At 37.7% G+C, this 13,444-nt stretch overlaps 1 protein-coding gene across 1 annotated transcript in view; it reads left to right on the forward strand.

The window, feature by feature from the left end:
- Positions 1-13,444, forward strand: part of AKAP6 (A-kinase anchoring protein 6) — a 233,943-nt gene that overhangs the window by 170,946 nt on the left and 49,553 nt on the right. The window lies entirely within an intron of this gene.

Consider the following 13,444-nt stretch of genomic DNA (forward strand, 5'->3'; position numbering starts at 1 on the left):
TATGTAAATGTACCTCTGGCCATTATCAACAACTAACATCCCAATTAAGGGCTGAATGTTAGAATATAACGCCAACACATTTCTAGGCTGCATAAACAGAGGATAGAATCAAGATCACGTGAAGTGTTAATACCACTTTATAATGCCTTGGTCAGGCCACACTTGGAATACTATATCCAATTTTGGTCACCACAATGTAAAAAAGATGTTGAGACTCTAGAAAGAGTACAGAGAAGAGCACCAAAATGATTAGGGGTCTTGAGAATAAAACATATAAAGAATGGTTGCTGGAACTGGATATGTCTAGTCTTATGAAAAGAAGGACTAGGGATGACATGATAGTAATGTTCCAATATCTCAGGGGTTGCCACAAAGAAGAGGGAGTCAAACTATTGTCCAAAGCACCTGAGGGCAGAACAATAAACAATGGGTGGAAACTAATCAAGGAGAGAAGCAACTTAGAACTAAGGAGAAATTTCCTAACAGTTAGAACAATTAATCAGTGGAACAACTTGCCTCCAGAAGCTGTAAATGATCGCACTGGAAGTTTTTAAGAAGAGATTAGATAGTCATTTGTCTGAAGTGGTGTAGGGTTTCCTGCCTAAGCAGGGGGTTGGACTAGAAGACCTCCAAGGTCCCTTCCAACTCTGTTATTCTATCTACAAATATGTTCATGTTTTCAAACCAGAAGTACATTCTTGTTCCTGATTTCTTTTTCAAAGGAAACAGTCTGGAATAGCTATGAGTTCTTTGTGGATGACACTTCAATATTTTTTTTTCCCCTTTCATCCAGTACATTACTGATACGGAAAAGCTTGGGTGAGTATGATCAGCATATTGGTAGCAACAAACACCCAAACCCATTGGACAAACTTTCCTGGTTGTTTCATACATGAAATCGTAAGCAGACTAAGATGAGGTTTATTAGGTTTTTAGCATAGCTTAATTTAGCTAAGTTTATTTTAGCTTAGTTTAGTTTAGTTTAGTTTAGTTTAATTTAGTTTAGTTTAGAATAGAATAGAATAGAATAAAATAGAATAGAATAGAATAGAATAGAATAGAATAGAATAGAATAGAATAGAATAGAATAGAATTTATTGGCCAAGTGTGATTGGACACAAAAGGAATTTGTTTTGGTGCATATGCTCTCAGTGTACATAAAAGAAAAAGAAAAAAAAATACCTTCATCAAGGTACAACATTTACAACACAAATGATGGTCATAGGATACAATTTAACCCTTAATGATAGCAACAAAAAGTTACAGTCATACAGTCATAAGTGGAAAGAGATTGGTGATGGAAACGATGAGAAGATTAATAGTAGTGTAGATTTAGTAAATAGTTTGACAGTGTTGAGGGAATTATTTGTTTAGCAGAGTGATGGCCTTTGGGTAAAAACTGTTCTTGTGTCTAGTTGTTCTGGTGTGCAGTGCTTTATAGTGTCATTTTGATGGTAGGAGTTGAAACAGTTTATGTCCAGGATGTGAGGGATCTATAAATATTTTCATGGCCCTCTTCTTGATTCGTGCAGTATACAGGTCCTCGATGGAAAGCAGGTTGGTAGCAATTATTTTTTCTGCAGTTCTAATTATCCTCTGAAGTCTGTGTCTTTCTTGTTGGATTGAAGAACCAAACCAGACAGTTATAGAGGTGCAAATGACAGACTCAATAATTCCTTTGTAGAACTGGATCAGTAGCTCCTTGGGCAGTTTGAGCTTTCTGAGTTGGCGCAGAAAGAACATTCTTTGTTGTCCTTTTTTGATGATGTTTTTGATGTTAACTGTCCATTTTAGATCTTGCGATATGGTAGAACCTAGAAATTTGAAGGTTTCTACTGTTGGTACTGTGTTGTCAAATATTGTGAGAGGTGGAAATATGGAAGGGTTTCTCTTAAAATCTACTACCATTTCTACAGTTTTGAGTGTGTTCAGTTCCAAATTGTTTCAGTCGCACCACAAGGCTAGTCGTTCGACCTCATGTCTATATGCGGATTCGTCATTGTCTCGAATGAGACCAATCACTGTTGTGTCATCTGCGAACTTCAGTAGCTTAACAGATGGATCATTGGAGATGCAGTCATTGGTATACAGAGAGAAGAGAAGTGGGGAGAGCACACAGCCTTGGGGGGCCCCTGTGCTAATTGTACAGGTATCTGATGTGATCCTACTTAGCTTCACCTGCTGCTTCCTGTTTGTTAGGAAGCTTGTGATCCACTTAAAAGTCTGTTCTGGTACCTGTAGCTGGTTTAGCTTAGTTAGAAGAGTGTCTGGAATGATGGTATTGAATGCTGAACTAAAGTATACAAAGAGGACCCTTGCATAGGTCTTTGGAGATTCAAGATGTTGTAAAATGTAGTGCAGAGCCATATTAACATCATCATCTGTTGATCTATTTGCTCGGTATGCAAATTGCAAGGGGTCTAACAGCGGATCCGTGATGGTTTTCAAGTAGGAAAGCACTAGCCTTTCAAAGGCTTTCATGACTACAGATGTTAAAGCAACTGGTCTGTAGTCATTCAGTTCCTTGATAGTGGGCTTCTTCGGCACTGGGATGATGGTAGAGCATTTGAAGCAAGAAGGAACATAGCACATCTCTAGTGATTTATTGAAGATATGGGTGAAGATGGGGGCCAATTGGTCAGCACAGACTTTTAAGCAAGAAGGAGTTATCTTGTCTGGGCCTGGAGCTTTTCCTGGCTTTTGTCTGTGAAATAGGTCCTGCACTTCCTTTTCTGTGATCACTAGAGGTTGTGAACCCAATGGGATGGGGTCAGTTGTAGGAGGCTTGGCTGTTGTTGGTGTGTCTGAGATGGGGGTTATGGAGATAGGTGGCTGTAGTTTCCTTTCAAACCTGCAGTAAAACACATTCAGGTCATCTGCCAGTTGTTGATTTCCTTCAGCCTGGGAGGGAGGTTTGCCATAGCCGGTGATATTTTTAAGAGTTTTCCACATGTTTGCTGGTTCATTTGCTGAAAACTGATTCTTTAGCTTTTCAGAGTAGCTTCTTTTTGCTGCTCTGATCTCCCTTGTTAGTACATTTCTGGCCTGATTGTACAGCATTTTATCACCTTTCCTGTAGGCTTCCTCTTTGGAATGACATAGCTGCTTAAGTTTAGGTGTGAACCAAGGTTTGTTGTTACTGTATATTCGCAAGTTCTTTGTCGGTACACATAGGTCTTCACAGAAGCTGACATATGATGTTACAGTATCTGTGAGTTCATCCAGGTCTGCAGAGGTATCTTCAAAAATGTTCCAATCAGTGCAGTCAAAGCAAGCCTGCAGCTTTAATTTTGACTCCTCTGTCCAGATCTTCACTGATTTAATTGTTGGTTTTGTGGTTTTAAGTCTTTGCCTGTAAGCAGGTACAAGGTGAATCATGCAATGATCAGAGTGTAAGCCTAAACATATTATTTGCTCTCTTGACATGTTTAGTTTCTTTGCCTCAATGTACTTGACTGGAGACTATGGACTTGGCCATCCTTCTCCCTTGTGCACTCCAATGTGAGAGTGGTCTCAGTTCGTGCTACTTATTCTACTTCTCTAAATTAACGATTGATTGTTTAAAAAGCATAAGAGTGAACAGAAGCAGTAACACAATTCCCCAGTCAATCTCCTGGCTAAGTTGTCCATCAAAGCATTTGAAGCGTATTCTGTCCCATAACAATTTCGAAAGTCAAACAGAAATGGATCTAAAATGTTGGAAGAGAATAAAATGGAACTATCAGATCGTATACTGTATATGGAAGAAAACATACAACTTTCAATTAAGTGTTTCATGTCTTATGTGATAAACCTTGGAAGTACTGGAAAGATATTGATAACCTGATAATATATTTCTTGTTTGAATAAATAAAGCTGGAGTTCTTGCCTTTTAATGAGCATATTAGTGAGCAGCAATATACTTTTAAACAGGCTTAAGCTGTTAAGGATTTTTAAAAAGCATCTTACCCTCTTTTGTTTTACAGGACAGAATGTACTGCCTTCTACAAATTGCTTGATTGACTGATGAAGTGTGTAATTATAGTTGCGCTGCCATTTTGACAAAGCCACAATAACTGATTGTAGTTTAGTTCCTACTTAAGACATACCACCCTTTGCATAACAAAACCCAGTTTTACTGGTCTAATTTTTATTCAGAACAAAAGGCACCTGGAGATATTAACTGTATACTAACAAGGAAATTTAGAACCTAGGGAAAAATAATAGCATTGGAACACAACTGCAAAGGGGATAGTGGTTATACAGTTATTTCAAGAGGAGTGGTATCTAATGAAGAGTTGTCTAAAGGGCTGCTTGTTTGGAACTAATTAAAGACAGATCTTCTAAATAGCAAAAGGATCATGGGAATTACATTAGGTGTCTGGAGACTTGTTATTCTTTTGGCACTCTGATTGTGGAAGTTGTTAGTCTAGAAATAAAGCATCCTAATAACAACTCCTTCCCGCTCACCCACTATTGGGTGAACAGTTGTATTTATGTTACTGCCCTTGTTGCAATAAGATTCATATCAATGGTCAGAGTCCTGAAGGGGGGGAAAAAAGAACTTTTTTCTTTGCATTAACACACCACGGTGAGAAGAGTCTTATGCTTTCACTCATGCATTTTCAGCCTTCAATTAACGTGAAAGCAGTACAATGCCTACACAACTTCTCTTGCCTAGTGGTGCACCATTTATCATTGCAGTTTTACATTGACCTTGACACCCACTTCATTAGAATAAAGATTGTCTACCATTTAGGTTACATTGTTCCTCTGCACAGAGACCCCATGCAAATTTTCTGTTCAGATAGAAGAGCTGTGAGCCTGTCAGAGGTCATCTGCATTAAATGATTGCAGCTATTTTCCAACTGCTTCTTTTCATTCTACTCAATTCAGGCTAGGAGGATCAATCAAGCCTTCTGCCTGAAACAGTGGGACTGCTGGGAATATAACTGTTTTTGGTGGTAGTGGATATGCCCTAAACAGTATTAAATATTTAATATCAACTCATTAAAGGGCACAAAAGATTTTACAGTTACAGTCAAAATTTAAATGTTTTGGATCACATCATTTCATAAAAGTGAAGCAATTGGTTTTAAAAAAAGCACATTACTTTATTATGATAAAATAAATTCTTAAAAAAGAGTTTTTATTTCATAGAACTGTGACAAAGATATAATTGAGGAGGTGGGGAGCTTAGATGAAAGACATAAATGCTGGTACACACACACACACACATATACACACACACACACACACAGAGAGAGAGAGAGAGAGAGAGAGAGACATAGGTACTGCCCGTCTCACTCTCAGTTAATGTATTTATTCCTTGCTGAAATTATTTAAACAAAATGAATTTTTGTTTTGCACTTGCATGTTCATTAAGCCTTTTTATTGTGCATAAATGACATTATGCAATTTTTTATTATTCTTTCTTAAAGAACTTTACAAAAATAAGTTACTGATTTCTTCCTTCAGTTTTCAAGGTGATATAATTGGAGTGAAGTTTAATGAAATACACTTTTTAAAAGATCGCTTTTTGAACTCCTGTTGGGGAATTTTCAATTCATTTTAATGTAGGAGTTTGATTTATATTTAAAAAAAATAATGCAATGTATCCCCAATTAACAATATATAGCCAAAGTAGTATGATTTCTAGATCATGCAATTGCAATAGCTTAGAGAAAAAGAAAACAAATTCTTAACTCTGGAAATTATCAGCTGTATGAATTTGAGCGACTTTAAACGATATTTGCAGTTTTTAATTTTTTCCCCAAGGCTTAGCAGCAAATTTGTCCCAATAATAAGAAAACTAATTATTCATTTAGAAGGACAGCTGTAGAAGTCTTTATAATTTTTCTGTGCAGGTTTTTTTTTGGCATGCTCTGATAATAGGAGATTGCCAGAAGTTTGAACAAAGTAATGGCTGCTAGACAAAAATATGCATTCTAAGACCTGAACACCAGCCAGATATTCTGATTGTACCTGCAAGATATATGAAGTATAGAATATAATCCTGCCTCTGGATTGTTTGTAAAATGTCTTGCTTTGGTGTTAGGAAAGGACTTGGTGCCTACGAGCTGTTGTGAAGGGCAGCCTGGCCTCTAGCAGATTCCTTCACTCTGCATGTATACAGCTGAGCTTTGGACCCTGGGCTTCGGAATAAAAAGAGTCTTTGTTCATTAATGAATGGCATTAGGCATGGGCTTCCTGAGGGGCCACCATGAAACCTAGGCGTGAAGAGCAGGAATATTAGCCAGAAAGCAAAGGATGTATATGTATGTAGGCAGATGACAGGCAAAGACTTGAGTCATGCATAGGTATCAGTTTTAATGCAATGTACATTTATTAATGTAATTGGAGAATGTATCCACAGGGCAGTGTTCCTAATAAGAGGCTCTGTGCAGCCCATAGGAAGAAGTTATTTGCAAATGAAGTGCACGTACCTGTGTTGTATGTGCTCATACATGAAATGTATTTATATCTGGTAATACAGTAACTCCTTAGCAAGAGAGAAATCTATGAATACTTACAGAATGTGTTTCAATGAAATTTGAAGGATTGTTTAATTCCTTAAAGTAACAGGCAGTATTCTGTTATTATGAAAACAAAGTCTAAAATGCATGATGTAAAATCTGAAAAAGTGAACCTCACTCCCAATAATATTTCAGCCACAGAGAAGTATTCCTTGACTTAATTCTTCTTTCCCTTATACTCACAGTTCGCTATGTTTGGTATGTCTGGTCTCTTTTCACTTTAACCCACAGAAGCACCATACAAAAGTCTTACAATAGATGTCTTAATCTCTCTGTGTGCTTTTAAAGCATTATTTTGAATTCCATCATGCAGCCTTTTTTTCCCCCTTTCCTTTCCTTGCCTTTTTTTTTTTTAAACTTTCCTCTTCTGAAGTTTTATTACAACAAAATTCCCAGGGAGCTTTAGACCCAAGGGCTGCATAATATTGCCCTAACATTTCACTCTAGTGCAAGAATATGAATCTAGATCCTGATTTTTGTGGGGCGAGGGTGGGGCAGGGGTGCCCAATGCAGCTCTTTCATAAAAAGCATGCAATAATGACTTGGTCTATTATTAAATGTCTGAATTATTATTGTTGTTATTATTATCATTAACCGCAGAGTTGACATCCACGATCTTTTCATAATGATTTCTTTCTTTGACCTCTTAGTGACTAGGCATCTTGTTCTTTAACACTGAAGGAGACAAAAAAAATGCTTAGTTGCTCAATGAGTGCCTTCTAGGCCGGTTTCAAAATGGCTTATTCTTCTGGTTTCCATGGTGACAATTAATGCTGTTTCAAGGCATTGTTCCAGTCTCTGTTTGGACAGAATTTTGGGGTGTGATTTTTCACACACACACACACACACACACACACACACACACACACACACACACACACACACTTTTAAAGAAAAAGCTGGACAGTATAGGAAACATTCATCACAAAATTCTCTTAATAATCTTTTCTACATTTCCTGATTATGTTCCAGTGAACTGTCTTTAGTACAAACTTTTTACGAGATATCCAATGTGTATTGGTTTTAATTACTTTAAAAGATTGTTAAGTGGAGAAGGAAAAAAAGAATGAAGGGAAGAGAAGAGAAGGAAATCAAAATTCCTCAGCTTATATCATGCTCCTGCCTTTTTCTCTTGAGTGGATTCAAAATAAACCCCTTCTATTTGTCCATAGATATAAACATCTGACTTTGCCATACAAATATGTAAGGCTTTTTGTCTGCGGGCAAACGAAGTAGAAAAATAAATATGAAATCATTTTATTTATTGTAGCTATTGTTGGATGGTGGAGGTAAAAAAAGAGGAAATGATGTGACTTTTAAAATTCTTAATCTCATTGTTGGCTATTGAAGAGTAATCTATATCATAACATTCACAGCCTGTCACAATACAGCCGTCTTTGCTCACTTAATGCTGAGGGTAGAATGAATATGAAGATTAAATTATCTTCTCACCACAGGATAAAGGACTCCTACTAGACTAGGGTTGTGCAGCACTGATAGAGCTGGGAAGTTAATTTTGCAGAGTGTAGGTGTTTGAAGGGTAAAAAAAAATCATCATGTGCTAGCAGAACCTTAGCTCAACAGTACAGTAAGCATTTTTCTCACAGTGAAATAAATAACTTCAGTTTAAGTCCTTTACCTTGAAACAATACTGACTGTTCTTTTCATAGCATCTTTCAATGAAATGTTTTTCCCCCTTATAATTTTTCCAGCCACTGTACAATGCATATTCTAGCAATTAGCCTCTTTTATCACACTGTTTATGCAGTATGATACCCCGTGAGAGAGGCAGAAAGCATATAGAAACCTAACCTATTTATTTGGTTTAATGTAATAATCTTTTATAGCATCTGTCACAAGGACTCTTTGTATTATGCTGCATAATGCAACCACTTTATTTAGAACCGAAATTAAATGGTACCCATTAGGTCTTTATGATAACTAGAGTATTATTGTTAAGAGACATATGCTGCCTGCTTTGTTTAGATGTTAAATCTTTACCAGCTCAAAAACACAGCTATAGTACTTTTCAGCCCAAAGCAAACAAACCCAGTTTATTACAGGGGAAAAATATGAGCACGCAAGTCCAAAACATAGTCAGATAATTCGAGAACTCCCTTCGACTTTCTAGGAAAAATGCAAAATAAGGTACATTGCATTGTCTAGCTAAAACAGACTTGGATTTCTCTTGATATTATGAGTACTTACAGAAATAATTATGTAAATCTTTTTCAGCTATATCATCTTTAAATAGAAATCAGATTACATAAAGCAGATTGTAATCTCCTCTAGTCACCCTTTCCAGTTGAAAAGATAATCATATAGAGCCAAGCAGCATACTTGTTGGCAATTTTAGCCTAGGGAAAAGGTTAGCTATTCTGTGATCCAATCCTATCATTTGAAACCTGATTACTTCTTGTTAATGCAGGGTTTTGTTGTTGTTGTTTTTTAAAAAAACAGCTTCTACTTTCATTTTCACATGTTGAAAAGACAAGTTTGTTTTATAAATCTAGAAAATCATTGGTTGCCTCTTATGCATATTCATGCTTATTTTTGATACACTGGCATCTGATCTGTGTTCATTAATAATGAGAAATACTTTAAACCATCTAATTTAAAACATTTTGCTCTGTGATCCACAAATGACTAATATTTGAAGTTGGCAAAATATAAATGATATTCATGTGCAGTGCAAATGAAAGATTAAAATATGAAATTAACAATATGCAAACATATTCATGCAAATACTGAGGATCTATTAGCTGAAAGAATGATTTCACACCTTCCTTGTTTTCTGCTAAGTACCCTCCAATTATATTTTTGTTTTGTTTTGTCAGGCAACATGTTCTTGGATCTGAGAAAAGCACCCATGTTTCAAATGTTCTCTAGTCTACTTTGACTTTGTTCTAGTTTCTTCTGGTTTTAATTTTTTTCCTTCAATGGCAGCTGAAGGAACTTTATTCTTGAGGTTTCAAAAAAGCTTAATGTGAAATGTGCAAATTGCTAATAGACAAGCATGATTTATATGAAACTTTTAAATGCTTTTTTTGGACAATTGTGTTTTGTACTAGTATCTAAATACATATTATCACTGTTTCTTTAAAACAGAAAGAAAATGTGCATATGAACTTCAGTGTGTGTGTGTGTGTGTGTCTGTGTCTGTGTTTGTGTGTGTGTGACAGAGACAGAGGAAGGAAAAGTATCCAGTAATAGGTGGTGGTTATTGGGTTTTTTTTTGCCAAGTAAACTGCCTGTAGTTTGCTCAAATTTATTTCAGACTCTTCCAAATTGGCTAAGGCATCTGTGGGAGGAGGAGTGAGCTACACTTTACATGTTGTACATGAATTACATTATAATGCAATTGATGCATGTCATTTGCATGGTAATATCATAACATGTGATAGATACTATTATGGCTTCTGTGCATAAACAACGTGTAAGACCAGGTGATACAGGATTTTCCAAGCTTATACCTTCCAGTGAAGGTAGAATTGCAGTTCTCAAAATTGGTGGCTATGATTGGGAATCTGAGTAACAACAATGGAGGAAGGCTGCGATAAGAACTGTCTAGAAATTTAGTGGGTTTCTGTGGATTCTGCAATACAAAGTATGAGATTCAAAGTAATATCACCATATTTTGTATGCTCACTGAAACATTAATTTTAGTTTCTCAGGCAGTAAACTCCTTTTTGTGTTCATTGTAAACTTTTTTCTAAGTCAAGATGCCTTCAAACATGACAGAAAAATGGACCCACTGGGTCCTTCAAGCCAATGCTTGAGCTAATGAGCTATTCACAAATTATTTGACCTATATTCCCATGTTGAGGGAATCAGTCATATGTTTCCAGACAAGACATTGTCCTGGTTACCTGGCCAACTGTGCCTGCTCTTCAGAAGACCCAGTGGACAGAAAATGATTATTTGCCAAGTCATAAACTAAGGCTAGAGGGACATGTGAATATGCTCAGATTATGATATGGATTGAGATTTGTTGGCAAATGTAAAAGTATTTTAAAATGCAATTAAGATTCATATGCCCTTGAATAGGATAAAGTCACTCACTGGATCCCAGCCAAAAAAACAATTTGTATGTGGGAACATGAAAAAAAATGTTTCTCCCAAGAATTGAGAGATACAAGGAAATTTATAAACATCACCTTTAAAAGGGTTCTGTATAAATATTTTTCCTGTTATAAGTGAATTATTTTCATTAACTTGAAACAGAATTGGGAACCAAATGAATGCAAAGGCCCTACTGAACAGAGTTGGAAGCTATCTTTAGGTCACAGTTGTCTTCATTATTCTCATTTTGTTGGTTAAATGACATTTAGAATACATGAATTATATAATAGTGAGATCATATTCAGTCCAGGGTGCAGAGAAGAGCAACAAAGATGATTAGGGGACTGGAGGCTAAAACATATGAAGAACAGTTGTAGGAACAACTTATAATAACAGAGTTGGAAGGGACCTTGGAGATCTTCTAGTCCAACCTCCTGCCCAGGCAGGAAACCCTACACCATATCAGACAAATAGCTATCCAACATTTTCTTAAAAATTTCCAGTGTTGGAGCATTCACAACTTCTGCAGGCAAGTTGTTCCACTTATTGATTGTTTTGTCAGGAAATTTCTCCTTAGTTCTAAGTTGCTTCTCTCCTTGATTAGTTTCTACCCATTGCTTCTTGTTCTACCCTCAGGTGCTTTGGAGAATAGTTTGACTCCCTCTTTGTGGCAACCCCTGAGATATTGGAACACTGCTATCATGTCTCCCCTAGTCCTTCTTTTCATTAAACTAGACATTCCGAGTTCCTGCAACCGTTCTTCATATGTTTTGGCCTCCAGTCCCCTAATCATCTTTGTTGCTCTTCTTTGCACTCTTTCAAGAGTCTCAACATCGTTTTTACATCGTGGCGACCAAAGCTGAATGCAATATTCCAAGTGTGGCCTTACCAAGGCTTTATAAAGTGGTATTAACACTTCACGTTATCTTGATTCTATCCCTCTGTTTATGCAGCCCAGAACTGTGTTGGCTTTTTTGGCAGCTGCTGCACACTGCTGACTCATATCTAAATGGTTGTCCACTAGGTTTTCAAGATCCCTCTCACAGTTACTACTATTGAGCAAGGTACCACATATACAGTACCTGTGCATTCTTGGGCCTTCTGGGTCCACCAGAAGTAGGGGAATAGGCTGTTTCCTGTCTCCGAAGGGCCTCGGGGCGGGGGAGGCCCTTTTTTGCTCTCCCCAAGCTCCAGAACCTTAACATAACATAACATCAGAGTTGGAAGGGACCTTGGAGGCCTTCTAGTCCAACCCCCTGCCCAGGCAGGAAACCCTACACCATCTCAGTCAGATGGTTATCCAACATTTTCTTAAAAATTTCCAGTGTTGGAGCATTCACAACTTCTGAAGGCAAGTTGTTCCACTTATTAATTGTTCTAACTGTCAGGAAATTTCTCCTTAGTTCTAAGTTGCTTCTTTCCTTGATCAGTTTCCACCCATTGCTTCTTGTTCTCACCTTAGGTGCTCTGGAGAACAGCCCGACTCACACTTCTTTGTGGCATCCCCTGAGAAATTGGAACACTGTTATCATGTCTCCCCTAGTTCTTCTTTTCATTAAAGTAGACATAGCCAGTTCCTGCAACCATTCTTCATGTGTTTTAGCCTCCAGTCCCCTAATCATCTTTGCTGCTCTTTTCTGCACTCTTTCTAGAGTCTCAACATCTTTTTTACATCGTGGCAGCCAAAACTGGATGCAGTATTCCAAGTGCGGCTTTACCAAAGCATTATAATGTGGTATTAACACTTCACGTGAGCTTGATTCTACCCCTCTGTTTATGCAGCCTAGAACTACGTTGGCTTTTTGGCAGCTGCTGCACTGCTGACTCATATCTAAATGGTTGTCCACTAGGTTTTCAAGATCCCTCTCACAGTTACTACTATTGAGCAAGGTACCACATATACAGTACCTGTGCATTCTTGGGCCTTCTGGGTCCACCAGAAGTAGGGGAATAGGCTGTTTCCTGTCTCCGAAGGGCCTCGGGGCGGGGGAGGCCCTTTTTTGCTCTCCCCAAGCTCCAGAACCTTAACATAACATAACATCAGAGTTGGAAGGGACCTTGGAGGCCTTCTAGTCCAACCCCCTGCCCAGGCAGGAAACCCTACACCATCTCAGTCAGATGGTTATCCAACATTTTCTTAAAAATTTCCAGTGTTGGAGCATTCACAACTTCTGAAGGCAAGTCGTTCCACTTATTAATTGTTCTAACTGTCAGGAAATTTCTCCTTAGTTCTAAGTTGCTTCTTTCCTTGATCAGTTTCCACCCATTGCTTCTTGTTCTACCCTCAGGTGCTCTGGAGAACAGCCCGACTCCCACTTCTCTGTGGCAGCCCCTGAGATATTGGAACACTGCTATCATGTCTCCCTAGTCCTTCTTTTGTTAAACTAGACATACCCAGTTCCTGCAACCGTTCTTCATATGTTTTATCCTCCAGTCCCTAATCATCTTTGTTGCTCTTCTCTGCACTCTTTCTAGAGTCTCAACATCTTTTTTACATCGTGGCGACCAAAACTGGATGCAATATTCCAAGTGTGGCCTTACCAAGGCATTATAAAGTGGTACTAGCACTTCACGTGATCTTGATTCTATCCCTCTGTTTATGCAGCCCAGAATTGTGTTGGCTTTTTTAACAGCTGCTGCACACTGCTGGCTCATATCTAGATGGTTATCCACTAGGACTCCAAGATCCCTCTCACAGGTACTACTATTGAGCAAGGTACCACATATACGGTACTGGTGCATTTTGTTTTTTTGGCCTAAATGTAGAACCTTACTAAATGTAGAACCTTACTAAATGTAGAACCTTACTAAATGTAGAACCTTACTTTCTAAATGTAGAACCTTACCTTACTAAATGTAGAACCTTT

Source organism: Ahaetulla prasina, chromosome 1, assembly GCF_028640845.1.
Source record: "Ahaetulla prasina isolate Xishuangbanna chromosome 1, ASM2864084v1, whole genome shotgun sequence".
Classification (NCBI taxonomy): domain Eukaryota; kingdom Metazoa; phylum Chordata; class Lepidosauria; order Squamata; family Colubridae; genus Ahaetulla; species Ahaetulla prasina.